Below are 14,921 nucleotides of genomic sequence, written 5' to 3' on the forward strand. Positions count from 1 at the left end.
GTGTCGGGCACAGAGTCACTTGGACCCCCAAACAATAGTACCTTGTAAAACAAAGTCTATGGATGATGCACGGTGTCTTGAAGGTGAGGTGTTGGAGATGAGGTGGAGGCCGGTTCCCTGGTTGCCACGGGTGAGGTGAGGCATCGTGTCCACGAGGAGGCGATGTGTTGAGTCCAGGACAGGGGAAGTAGTCATCGTAATCGGTGAGGCATCGGTTCAGGTGAGGCGATGCGAAACCGAAGAGTTTGTGAAGTCACCCTCATCGGTTATCGGCCCTGCAATAATGGGATGCTGGTGCTGGCAGCGACAGTGTTGGTGGAAGCGCTGGTGTCAGGAAGGCCAATAACTGCAGGCATCAAAAGCCATCGGAGCTGCGGTGCAGGTGGGGCGGTGTGGCGTGCAATTCACGAGCGGTGCCCCTGGCCTCGGTTCAGGTTGCCATGTCACTGGCGGCATCGCGGACGGAGTCAGAGTTGTTATTCTTGCTTTCTTTAAGTTTCTTCCAGCTCCCAACAGCAGGAATAACCTCCGGAGGCCCAAAACTAGAATAGGCACCTCCTGACAGGTAAGAATTCCCAGCAGTGGAGTTCAGGGGAGCTGGTGGTGAAGTCTTTGTGTCCCTGAGACTTCAGAACAGGAGGCCAACAGACACAAGCCCTTGGAGATTCTTCTCCAAGCAGGTTCTCAGCAAAGTTCCAGTCTTTGTCCTCTTCCTTGGCAGAAGTAACACCTTCAGGCCAACCCAGCATAGCACACAGCAAAGGGTGAATGCTCATCCTTACAGCTCTTTAGCTCTTCTCCTTGGCAAAAGATTAGGCCTGGGCGAAAATTTTGTTCCGTTCGCGGAAATTGCGATAATTTGACATTTTCGCGTTCCGCGGAGAGCGCGAAAATGTCAAAATTTCCGCTTTCCGCAGCTTGGCGATAATTTGTTTCTTGCTCGCGCTGTAAAATAATACATTCTCGTGCGCGATCGCCTTACCTGAATCCCTGCGTTCGCCGCCAAGTTTTCTTGATCCGGTCGCGTTCTCCATGAGATGTTGTATTGTTTTTAGCCATTTGCGCTGTCTCGCGACAGTTCGCGCCCGCAGTGACGTCATGCGTTGCGCGATCATGTCTTTCTTCTGGCGATCATGCACCGCGAGACAACTCAAAACAAGATGGCCGCGCCCGCGAGCAACCACATGGGTAAGTTGGCGACCCGCAACCATGCAGAAAATCTCGCGAACATGCGGGAAAAAAACTTTCGCATCTTCGCAATATTTCCACTTGTTTGCGATAATTTTGAACATTTTCGCGATAATTTGCGAAAGTGGATTTCGCAAATTCCGCCCACCCCTACAAAAGATTCCCTGCACCATATTTACAAAGTGGCGGTAAGTCACTTTGCATGGCTTAACGCCATTTTGTAAATATGGTACCCTGTCATGCAGTTTTCTGCATGAAAGGGGCATGTAAAAGGTGTTGATCTGCGCATTTCACTGCAACACACATTGCTTTTTGACACTGCCGCAGATTTACAAAGATCTGTAAATCTGAGGCAGAGCCAAAAACTAACTCCATGCAAAAGCAGGTGTTAGATTAGCGCAACGAGGAGAAATAACTTTATTTCTCCTCATTTTTGCTTTTTCTATGTGTGCTGCATTCTGCTGTAGAAGTAAATAATAGCAATGGGAGGACCTCCTGAAGAAGTTAAGTTGGGCTAGGATTATGCAGACTTAAAGCTCCGCAAAAGCAACACAGAACAACAGAAGTAACACTTGGGTGCCGATTCCGATCCTGTAAAACCCGGGTACGATTCGTCGTATGGAGCGTATTCTCCATACGACTCGTACCCGGGAAATCCACCATACAATCCAGCAAGTACGATTCGTACAGAAATACAATTTCCGTACGAATCGTACAAAACACCGTACGGCTAAAAAATACCTACAAGTCTGATCCAGGACAGTGCGTACGCGACATCCGTACGGAGTCAGGCAGCGTTTTACAGACCAGCAAGTATGATTCGTCCCTACGTCACTCCACACAGCTATTTTTTTACGGCAGCCAAAAAAAGCCGGAAAACTGAGTCCGACGCGAAAACGGAGCCCCGTTACATGACGGACAGCCATGGACCCCATCCTACGTGTCATCCCGGCCCTCTTAGCCTATGACCTGGTGCACCGAACCCGACGCACACACCACAGAAGGTGAGAACAACACCCATGGGCCAAGGGGGTCTGAGGGGCAGGAAACATACCTCCTACCCAAATTAAAACCTACAATATTGAGGACATACATTACCTCAAGGGTCTGGTCACTCCGGGGGGCGTGTCCACCAATCCCTGCGTCACGCAACAACAGAAGTGGACGTGTACGCCTACCCCTACGGCAACACTACAATAGTGATACGCACCGTACTCACACATACATAGCGTGGGTACGGTCCGTAGCACTATGTCAGTGGTGCCGTGGGGGTACGCGTAATATGGACCGTACACACGCCCCCAGAGCGTGTGTACGTTCCATATCACCATTGTAGTGGTGCCGTAGGGGTACACGTGGTACGGACCGTACACACGCCCTCAGAGCGTGTGTACGGTCCGTAACACCATTGTAGTGGTGCCGTAGGGGTACGTGTGGTACGGACCGTACACACGCCCTCAGAGCGTGTGTACGGTCCGTAACACCATTGGAGTGGTGCCGTAGGGGTACGCGTGGTACGGACCGTACACACGCCCTCAGAGCATGTGTACGGTCCGTATCACCATTGTAGTGGTGCCGTAGGGGTATGCGTGGAACGGACCGTACACACGCTCACAGGGCGTGTGTACGGGCCGTACCATGCATACTCCTACGGCACCACTACTATAGTGATACGGACCGCACCCACGCATACATAGTGTGGGTGCGGGCCGTATCACAATTGTATTTGTGCCATAGGGGTACGCGTGGCACGGACCGTACACACCCCATGAATGCGGGGGTACGGTCCGTATCACACGTACCCCCTACGGCACCAGTACATTTGGGATACAAGGCGTACACACGCCCAGGACAGCAGTGTTCTGCACCAAGGGGGTGGGTGGGTGGCTGCATAGGATTCCCAGCAGTGGACAGACATGTGAGGGGTGGGTGCAGATGACTCCCAGCAGTGGCCTGCAATATGAGGGGTGTGTGCATATCACTCCCAGCAGTGGACAGAAATGTGAGGGGTGGGTGCAGAGGACTCCCAGCAGTGGCCTGCAATATGAGGGGTGGGTGCATATCACTCCCAGCAGTGGACAGACATGTGAGGGGTGGGGGCACAGGACTCCCAGCAGTGGACAGAGACATGGGGGTGGGTGCATATCACTCCCAGCAGTGGACAGACATGTGAGGGGTGGGTGCAGAGGACTCCCAGCAGTGGCCTGCAATATGAGGGGTGGGTGCATATCACTCCCAGCAGTGGATAGATATGTGAGGGGTGGGTGCAGAGGACTCCCAGCAGTGGCCTGCAATATGAGGGGTGGGTGCATATCACTCCCAGCAGTGGACAGACATGTGAGGGGTGGGTGCAGAGGACTCCCAGCAGTGGATAGAAATATAAGGAGTGTGTGCAGAGGACTCCCAGCAGTGGCCTGCAATATGAGGGGTGGGTGCATATCACTCCCAGCAGTGGACAGACATGTGAGGGGTGGGTGCAGAGGACTCCCAGCAGTGGACAGACATGGGGTGGGTGCATATCACTCCCAGCAGTGGCCTGCAATATGAGGGGTGGGTGCATATCACTCCCAGCAGTGGACAGAGACATGGGGGTCGGTGCATATCACTCCAAGCAGTGGACAGACATGTGAGGGGTGGGTGCAGAGGACTCCCAGGAGTGGACAGAGATATGGGGGTGGGTGCATATCACTCCCAGCAGTGGACAGACATGTGAGGGGTGGGTGCCGAGGACTCCCAGCAGTGGACAGAGACATGGGGGTGGGTGCATATCACTCCCAGTAGTGGACAGACATGTGAGGGGCGGGTGCAGAGGACTCTCAGCAGTCACCTGCAATATGAGGGGTGGGTGCATGTCACTCCCAGCAGTGGACAGACATGTGAGGGGTGGGTGCAGAGGACTCCCAGCAGTGGACAGACATGGGGGTGGGTGCATATCACTCCCAGCAGTGGACAGACATGTGAGGGGTGGGTGCATAGGACTCCCAGCAGTGGCCTGCAATATGAGGGGTGTGTGCATATCACTCCCAGCAGTGGACAGACATGTGAGGGGTGGGTGCAGAAGACTCCCAGCAGTGGCCTGCAATATGAGGGGTGGGTGCAGAGGACTCCCAGCAGTGGACAGACATATGAGGGGTGGGTGCAGAGGACTCTCAGCAGTCGCCTGCAATATGAGGGGTGGGTGCATATCACTCCCAGCAGTGGACAGACATGTGAGGGGTGGGTGCAGAGGACTCCCAGCAGTGGACAGACATGGGGGTGGGTGCATATCACTCCCAGCAGTGGACAGACATGTGAGGGGTGGGTGCATAGGACTCCCAGCAGTGGCCTGCAATATGAGGGGTGTGTGCATATCATTCCCAGCAGTGGACAGACATGTGAGGGGTGGGTGCAGAAGACTCCCAGCAGTGGCCTGCAATATGAGGGGTGGGTGCATATCACTCCCAGCAGTGGACAGACATGTGAGGGGTGGGTGCAGAGGACTCCCAGCAGTGGACAGACATGTGAGGGGTGGGTGCAGATGACTCCCAGCAGTGGCCTGCAATATGAGGGGTGTGTGCATATCACTCCCAGCAGTGGACAGATATGTGAGGGGTGGGTGCAGAGGAGTCCCAGCAGTGGCCTGCAATATGAGGGGTGGGTGCATATCACTCCCAGCAGTGGATAGATATGTGAGGGGTGGGTGCAGAGGACTCCCAGCAGTGGACAGAGACATGGGGGTGGGTGCATATCACTCCCAGCAGTGGACAGACATGTGAGGGGTGGGTGCAGAGGACTCCCAGCAGTGGATAGACATATGAGGGGTGTGTGCAGAGGACTCCCAGCAGTGGCCTGCAATATGAGGGGTGGGTGCATATCACTCCCAGCAGTGGACAGACATGTGAGGGGTGGGTGCAGAGGACTCCCAGCAGTGGACAGACATGGGGTGGGTGCATATCACTCCCAGCAGTGGACAGACATGTGAGGGGTGGGTGCAGAGGGCTCCCAGCAGTGGACAGAGACATGGGGGTCGGTGCATATCACTCCAAGCAGTGGACAGACATGTGAGGGGTGGGTGCAGAGGACTCCCAGCAGTGGACAGAGATATGGGGGTGGGTGCATATCACTCCCAGCAGTGGACAGACATGTGAGGGGTGGGTGCAGAGGACTCCCAGCAGTGGACAGAGACATGGGGGTGGGTGCATATCACTCCCAGTAGTGGACAGACATGTGAGGGGTGGGTGCAGAGGACTCCCAGCAGTGGACAGACATATGAGGGGTGGGTGCAGAGGACTCTCAGCAGTCGCCTGCAATATGAGGGGTGGGTGCATATCACTCCCAGCAGTGGACAGACATGTGAGGGGTGGGTGCAGAGGACTCCCAGCAGCGGACAGACATGGGGGTGGGTGCATATCACTCCCAGCAGTGGACAGACATGTGAGGGGTGGGTGCATAGGACTCCCAGCAGTGGCCTGCAATATGAGGGGTGTGTGCATATCACTCCCAGCAGTGGACAGACATGTGAGGGGTGGGTGCAGAAGACTCCCAGCAGTGGCCTGCAATATGAGGGGTGGGTGCATATCACTCCCAGCAGTGGACAGACATGTAAGGGGTGGGTGCACAGGACTCCCAGCAGTGTACAGAGACATGGGGGTGGGTGCAGAGGACTCCCAGCAGTGGCCTGCAATATGAGGGGTGGGTGCATATCACTCCCAGCAGTGGACAGACATGTGAGGGGTGGGTGCAGAGGACTCCCAGCAGTGGACAGAGACATGGGGGGGGGGGGTAACATCATTATCAGATGACCACAACTCAATGGGTGTATGTACACATCCCTAACTGTGGACAATGATGATAGTGCCATAACAACACATCACTGACAGGACAGCAGTGTCCCACTCCCAGGAGCATGGATGTCACTCCCCCACTGCATGACACACCACATGTGGGTGTGAGGACAAATAACACATGCATACCCACCCCTGGCGGATGCAGCACAATACACACACTGAGATCATGCCACAAGACTGTATAGTCATGTCACTGCCTACTAAACTAAGAGAGCCAAAGGGAACACACACTGTCACGCACATCCCAGGACTGATAGGAATGTTCAGGTGCTGGGCCAGCCACCAAGATGTTGTCTCTCATTGAAGGACTAGGGTGGAGTTCCCACAGATACAGTGCCAACAGTTGTGAGTCAGGTGCCCAAATACCCTGCAGAAAAAGTACCATATGTGTGCTAGGCCGGGAGTACACACATGCATAGTGCTGAAAAGGGAGAATTTCTCCATGAAGGAATTTCGACATACTCAATACACAAGTACAGTGACTAGCAAGGATGGCACAGACGATGCAGCCGGAGACATTGCTGAGCAGGCATGGCCATAGTTGAAGGGATCCATCACCAACAAAGGAAATGTAGACACAGGTCAGCACAACAATTGTGCAACTCTTTGCAGGGAAGATGTCAGGTGCCACAGAGGAAGGAACACTCCTTGGGACAATGTCTCAAAACCAAAATAACACACACTACCAATGATTCTTTGCAGAGACCTTGTGATGGCACACAGAAACCATGGTCCACCTCATGACCATCAAAGTAGAACATTTCTCAGAACCATAACACATTACCACAACAGCAACTCCAGGAGCCTCAGCACCAACATCAATACCTGAAATGCAATAGTGTGCAAAGTAAAAATAAAATGCTTTATTCAGCATAAAAAAAAATTATGAAATGACACTATATACAAAGGCCAATGGCCAGTCCACAATAGAAGTCCTTGGGGGGACACATGGGCACGCGTCTCCCCTAGCTTGCCTGCACATTGGAACCCTCAGGTTCATAGACCGGGGTGGGGGCATAATGTGGGGAAGGACCAGGCACCGCAGGGACAGGAGGGGGAAGGGCAGGTGTGGTGGGTGCAGGGGTGGAGGTCTCCAACGCATGGGGTGGGGCAGCGGCAAAGGTGGATGTTAGCACATCGCTGCACACTGCTGCCAGGGCATCCAGGGTAAGCCCTGCACCGGAAGAAACCCCAGGGCCAATGGAGGGGGGGTGGCCGAGGGATGGGGTGCAGCGCTCGTGGGGAAGGGGGTGGACAGGGGGGGACTTGACTACCCTGCCCGGGGACTTCCTCGCCCGCTTGCGGGGTGGTGTCACATTGGGGGTGATGGGCAGCTCTTCGGGTGTCAGTTTGGTAGGGGAGCCAAGGGGAGTGCTTTTGGAGGGACTGGGTTGTGAGGCCGGCGGACTCAGACTGTGGCTGCGTGTATGTCTTTTGGCCCCAGACCCAGTGGGTGTGCCTACATCCCCCTGAGTGTGCGAGACAGGAGGTGTGCGCTTGCCCTTACTTGGTGGTGTGCTGCCTGTGTCTGGTGGGGTGCGTGCTTGGGAATGTCTGGGTGTGCATGGGACAGGTATGGTAGAGGGAAGTGTGGATGGGGCTGGGGTAGGGGGGGGACGAAGCACTGCAGGAGACTCACTGCTGCCGTCAGTAAAGAGTCCATGGACCGCAGAAACCTGCGTTGTTCAGACATCGATGCTGACATGCCCTCCATGAACGACACCATCTGTGTTAGCAGTGTGGTGTGGCCATGGAGGACAGTCAGCACCCATGCCTGCCCAACCTGCAACTGCCGCAATATGTCCACAGACTGCACTGAGGGCAGCAGGGGTGACAGGGGCAGGGGGTGCGGTGCCTGTCCTGAAGGAGACATGGTGGTGCCCTGCACGGACAGAAGGGACCGGAGCAACTGGGAGGGCGGTGCTGGGAATGGAGGAGGCGGGGACAGATGTTGGGCTGCTGCCAGGTGTTGTAGCAGCCTCCGCCCCCTCGATGAGGTCAGCCTCAGATCCGTCTGCATCGTAGTTGGATTCGCCACCAGACAGGTCCTCTGACTGACTCCCCTCGCCCATCCGTGCCACTGGCTCCCGCAGACTCGCCAGCACTGGTGGCATTGGTAATGGGTCCCTCATCCAGGTCCGTGCAGGTGTCTCCCTCGATTTCCAATGATGATGCTGTTGGCAAGGTGAAGATACAGAAAAACATCAGTCACCTGTATACATCTGACACATGAGTAGAAAAACAATAGGTCACAGTGCATATCAGGCAATGCATCATGAGTAAGCCCTGTACACCCCAGTTGGTAGACCCACCATGGCACTTGGACACAAGGAACAATAGGACACACCAGCCCAATACTTGAATGAGAAAACACTGAGGAGCTAGTGTCTGGGAACAGGTGAGCACAGCAATAAAATGAAATCATGCCACCTCTTGTTTACCCTGAAAGAAACAGTAGTGCACCACCCAAGGCAAAGTAACACACCTCAATACCAAAGGTGTGCCCACACTCAGAGACCTGTAAGTACTTTGGAACACAAAACGAAAAAAAGCTAGTCCCTTGGGAATCACAATACTTGACACAATCGACAAGTTCAGAATGTGGGAATGTGCCATTTTGTGAACAGAACACACATGTGCCTTCATAAGAGATGGCTCCCAAGGAGGTGCACACAAAACTAAATTTACCCAGTCATTGAAGAAGCTGACAGCCTTCTTTAAAGAAGCCACTGTTAGAAAGAAATGTTGTTGCAGAAAGTACATATACATGGGCCCACGGAGGGCTTGATGACTTGACACTCGTAAGTTGGTATCAGCAACAACCAAGGACCTACCCAATTTCCACAACACTGGGGAAACATGTATATGTATAATCTGAAAAACAGTCTCATTAGAACAGTGCCTTCTTTAAAATTGTGCCAGCGTGTTCCCTGAAAGTGTAAAGGTGGTTTGGTGTGCACTTCCTTGGGAGACATCTGTCATGCAGGCACATTATTGTTCTTAACAACAACACATCAAACAAAAGCATAGAAAACATGAAGACCTGTTGACAAGTGTTGTGAGTGCCAAGGTACAATACCTTGTGACTAACAACTTGAATTATGTCAGTTGGCACTCGGCCATCCGTTACCTGATGACACAGTTGCCAACACATCTGACCCACTGCCTGTCATGTGGAGTGGCACACATGTCCAAACCCAGGACAATGCATGAGCTAATGGGCCTGCTATTGTGTTGTAAAAAGGCATACCTGCACTGAGGAGACACCCCCATGGAAAGCCAGAATGTTCACACAGATGTCAGCAAACAAAGACCAAACTACGTAGCATCTTGACCCCCACACTGGTGTAAAAAATGAATGAGCAGGAATCATGTATCTAAACAATTGACCCATGCTGCAAAGCACAAACATTAAACCCTGCACAACATCACTGGGACACTGCACGTTGAGTCTCTGTCCAGCCAATTATCACACACAGGTCAGACCTGGCAAGGAGACATACGGTCTGGCCATGTAGGCCTTGCCCGCACAAATCCCCCATACCTGAGACAATGTGATTGAGACGTGACACCTCTTAATCAGGCTTTACTAAAATGTGCAGCAAGACTTCCCAAATGTACTCCACATCACCTCGTGAGGCTGCCAACACATATTTTTGACTAACAACCATCAACAGATAGTTGTGAATAGACACACAGGCACTGCCCAGTGTGAGTATGCACAAGCCAAATGGTGTCTCCCTGTCCAGTGGACACATGTAGCACACTTTGGATAAATACAAATGAGGCCAGGGAACAATGCCACAGAGGCAAACATATGCTGAACACACTGAGAATGGACACAGTGTTGGATGACACACATGATTACGAGGCAAGGGTGTCTCAGGGGACTGTAGTGGGCACACTGCTCCTTGTTCCTGGAATGATCTGACTGTAACATGAGTAACCGTCCTGGCACTATGCATATCTCCAACTCATGCACATCATGTCTGAGGCCACAACATTGGTCATGCATGCTGCAAGGGTGTTCATTTTAAACCTCACACTCCCATGTTGAGACTCATCATCAGTGCCAACAAATATGGACCCCCAAACAGAGTGAACAGGACAGGGCACAGGCAAGGTAACAACACATGTCACAGACCACCCTCCCACATGATGCTGAAAGCAATGTGCACTTGGATCAACTGGCAGGCTAGATGACCATGTGCAATTGTGATTACACACAGACCAGGGGACACATGTCAAGCAGGGGAAGGGACGAATAAGAGCACCGCTTGACTTTGGGGATCAGAATATGCACTGCACATATAAACCCTGGCAGTGTATCCAGGCTACAGAGCACTTCCAAAAGCTGGGGACACACAAGACAACAAACAGACAGGTACCTTCCACCCCCCCTTGTTGCTGTCCCTCCTGTAACTGCCTATCCAGGTCAGGGAACACCACCGCCAGGACACGCATCATGTGGGTGGTCAGGCGTCAGCGCCCGCCGTGGGGGCGTGGAGGTGAGAGCCCCAGCTGGACCCGGGCAATCCGCCGGGTCCAGCACCGGATGTCCTGCCACCGTTTTCTGACTTGGGTTAGGTGCCGACTGCGACCCCCTGCCACTCTCACGGCCCTGACAATCCGCTTCCAGATCCCCCCCTTCTCATAGGCAATTACCTGTGAGGATGACATAATGAGACAACATCACTACACCTGCTCCATGTCACAGAGACACACATTTGAACATCGATGATATGTTGAACAGGGCATAGGATGCTGCCAAGGAATCCCATCTTACTCATATCGACATTGGCCTCTGTGGAAGCCCCAATGCACTACATGGAATTGAAACTACACAGGTGGCAGGAGTGGTGCGATACACTCCCTGATCATGGCAATCACTGTGCATCACATGCAACACCAGGCTGATGGACAGCACCTCAAAGCAGTTACATGCCCCAGCCCACTGACGCAACCTCAGCAGAGTACACAGACACACACAGGCACAGATCAATCGCCTGCCATTGGCAACAGCTGATACATACCTCACTCTGCACATGTGCCACTTGCCTGTGGGGTGTCACAGGTGTCGGGCTAGCTCAGCAAGTCAGACACACAGCACGGCTTACTTCTCACATCAGATGGGTAGAGCTGTTGCCTCCTCCATGCAGCTGTGGTGCAACACTTCACATAGACACTCACCCACATGACAAGGAACCTTCACACACATCAATGTCCAGGAGGGCGTAAACATCACTTGGACACTCTCACCACAGCTCCCCTCAATTCATACACATCGGTGGGTGCAGTCACCTGTCACTCCCATGAGTGCAACAGTAGGGAAAGTGTTGGATAGCGGAGGGGAGAAAATTACTATTCCCACTCCTGCAAGTGCAACAGAAGGCAAAGTGTTGGAGAGCGTAGGGGTATAAATTACTATTCCCACTCCTGCGAAGGCAACAGTAGGGAAAGTGTTGGATAGCAGAGGCGTAAAAATTACTATTCCCACAGAACAAAATTCTAATTTAAAAACAAACAAAATAACTACAATACAAAATATAATAATAAAAAAAACCTATATAAAAATTTACAAAACATATACAAGTATTTTAATGTATCAAAAATCTAAAATTGATATAAAAATATTAATGTTTTTAATTTAACAATCAATTTATGAACAAATAAATATTTTGTAATAGAAATTAATCTTAATCAAAAAAATTTAAATGACATAAATGTAATATTTATTTTCCTACCCTATAACACCACAAAATCTACAACACACATCTAAATTAAACAAAGAAGTGTACCTCCATAATTAACACAATTAATTATCAATTAAACAAATATTAATAATTATAAAACACATTTAAAAATGTAAACATTAATGTACATACCAAACGTTAGAGCTATAGAACCTAAATTCCCAAGCAAAATAAAAACTAAACAATTGCCAAACATATTTAGCAATTAATAAATTAATATTAATGATCAAGATCAAGTAATGATTAATTCATTTAAACTAAATTACTTTCCACCCTCTACCCCAATAAACACCAAAACAGACACCTAAAAATATTTACAACATTTCCATAACTAAGTTTACATTAATAAATTAATATCAATTTACAACAAATCATTAATTAATTTAAAAAAAATTACTTAACACCATTTACCACTCTAAACCCCACAACTCACACATCACAATTATTACACAATGGGCATATTAAAATTTTAATTAATTAATTCACATTAATTAATAAATAATTAATTAATTATAAATAAATTACCTCCCACCATATTCCCCTAGAAATGCCACCACCAATTTCGTAAAACATTACACAATTAACATAATTCGTAATTAATTAATTAATTAATTAATAGCAATTAGCAAGCAAAATATATATAATTATTAATAAATCAATTCACACAATTAACACTATAAAATAAAATAAATTCAATATTATATTAAAAATATTAATAAATGTATTAACATTAAGAGGCCGATTCTGATTCAGTATTTTTTTTTCCCATACGACTCGTATCCGTATGTTTTTTCCGTACGAATCGTACAAGTCACGTCCGACCCGTGAAGTACGATTCGTACGGGAAAAGTTACATACCGATCGGCCCGATCCGTACGAATCATAGCGGGAAAAGTTGTACGAGACGGACCCGGACACTTTTCCGTACGAATCGTAGAAAGACAGTCTGAGCGTACAAGTACGATCCGAACCGGCTTTCCGATTTACGAATCGTACGGAAAACGTCCCGTACAAGGGGAATGACTTGTACATATGCAATGTCGGTGTACGCACCGTAGATACGCAATGTTGTTGTACGCACCAATTTTGTATTACGCACCGTACATACGCAATGGCGGTGTACGCACCGTACATACGCAATGTCGTTGTACGCACCAATGTTGTAGTACGCACCGTACATAGCAATGGCGGTGTACGCACCATACATATGCAATGGCGGTGTACGCACCATACATATGCAATGGCGGTGTACGCACCGTACATAGCAATGGCGATGTACGCACCGTACATATATGCAATGGCGATGTATGCACCGTACATAGCAATGGCCGTGTACGCACCGTACATACACAACGCATGGGGGTGTGTGCCTGTATGACTCGTACCCCTGTACCGTACTGAACCACAGACACTGTAAAACAGCACAAGGAGGGTCTATTCGACTCGCACAACACCACAAAACACATCTACAGTGCACTAAAAATGGAAATGACTGACCTGGACACATCCAAACAGGCAAACAGAGGGGCAAACTCACAACCACCCCTTATAACACACCCACCAAAAATTCAAACTGTTGCCCACCCACAAATGGACCAATAAAAAGGGCCCACACACACAAACCATGAGCCTTTGCAACAGACTCACTGCAGCTAGAGAGCACACACCAACAACTGCACCCATCCACCTTAACATATACACCGTCACACAACCTCCTTCACACATACCCCCTCTACACATTCACACCCACACCGTCACATTCAGACCCACACAGCCACAACCATCCATACCCTCACCCCACACCATGCCCACAGACAAGAATCCAAAGTACACAAGGGAGGAGCTGGAGATCCTTGTCAATGAAGTCATCAGAGTCGAGCCACAGCTGTTTGGAACATTGGTCAGACAGACCAGCATAGCTGAAAAATCACGCCTGTGGCAGAGGATCGTCGATAGGGTGAATGCTGTTGCACCCATCAGAAGGACCAGGAATAAATGCCAAGCCAGGTGGTACGATCTGCGGAGGGCGGTCAAGCGCAAAATGAATGATGACTACGCCCAGAGCAACATCACTGGAGGTGGTGCGCCCCGCAGACCAGTACATTACCATCCCTGGGAGGAGAAGGTGATGGCCCTGCTTCCGCCGTTGGGAGTACATGGACTGCAAGGACTTCCAGAGCCTGGTGAGTATACAAACAACTTACGTAACATGGGGGTAATGGCATCCACACCCCAACTACACAAAATGCACACAACTACCCCCAAGCCCTCACCGGACAGAACCACAGTAAAAAATAACGCTAATGCCACTAACATGTGTATGCTCCATTGAGAAAGCAAGGCCATGCTATGTCCCATGCTACATGAAGCAGCAACCCAAGAATGGATGTCCGGTATGCTGGGAGGGTGAGTGGCACAAAACACATTGTTGAACTCCAAATCAGACACAATTGCCCTCATCCCATATGGCCCAGGTACATACCCATGCACCATGCACAATGCACAGGGATTGGGAATGTACTGACAAGATAGCTCACACTCGGCCCGGGTGTAGGCAGCACAAGGCCCTCCTGTGACCAGTGCAAACACAAACGCCAAGACAACCAGGTCAGATATCTAGGACAGGAACTCACACTCACTGTCATGGCAGCATGCTCCATGGGGGGACAGCTACATCACCTGGGAGCCCCAGTGCCAAATCACACTACACCCACCAGCAGGCCCTGTCACACACACCCCTTACACAAGCAGACACCCCCGGGACAGGCAATGGATTTACACACTGTCACAATGGACATGTAACACAACAACACCAATACATAGCCAAAGAAGCATCCAAGCCAAAAATCTACATGTCAAAGACTTAGGAGCACATATCAATCTGTCCCCCGCAACATACCCATCCACAAGTGAACATTGAGGAGAATGCTAGGCACATACAACTACCTGGAGGAACAGTGCCAACTTGAATGTGTATGATACATGCATGTTGCATGAAACAGCATTAACATTGTCTGTCTCTCACACACAGGGCAATGTGATGAATCTACCCCAACAATGGGGGTGAAGATTCACAGTCCCTGGCCCGGGAGGAACCTGATCCCACTGGCAGCGACGCCTCTCAACATTCCGTGGATGACCCCAACCGACCTGG

This window comes from Triturus cristatus, chromosome 10 (assembly GCF_964204655.1).
Source record: "Triturus cristatus chromosome 10, aTriCri1.1, whole genome shotgun sequence".
Lineage (NCBI taxonomy): Eukaryota > Metazoa > Chordata > Amphibia > Caudata > Salamandridae > Triturus > Triturus cristatus.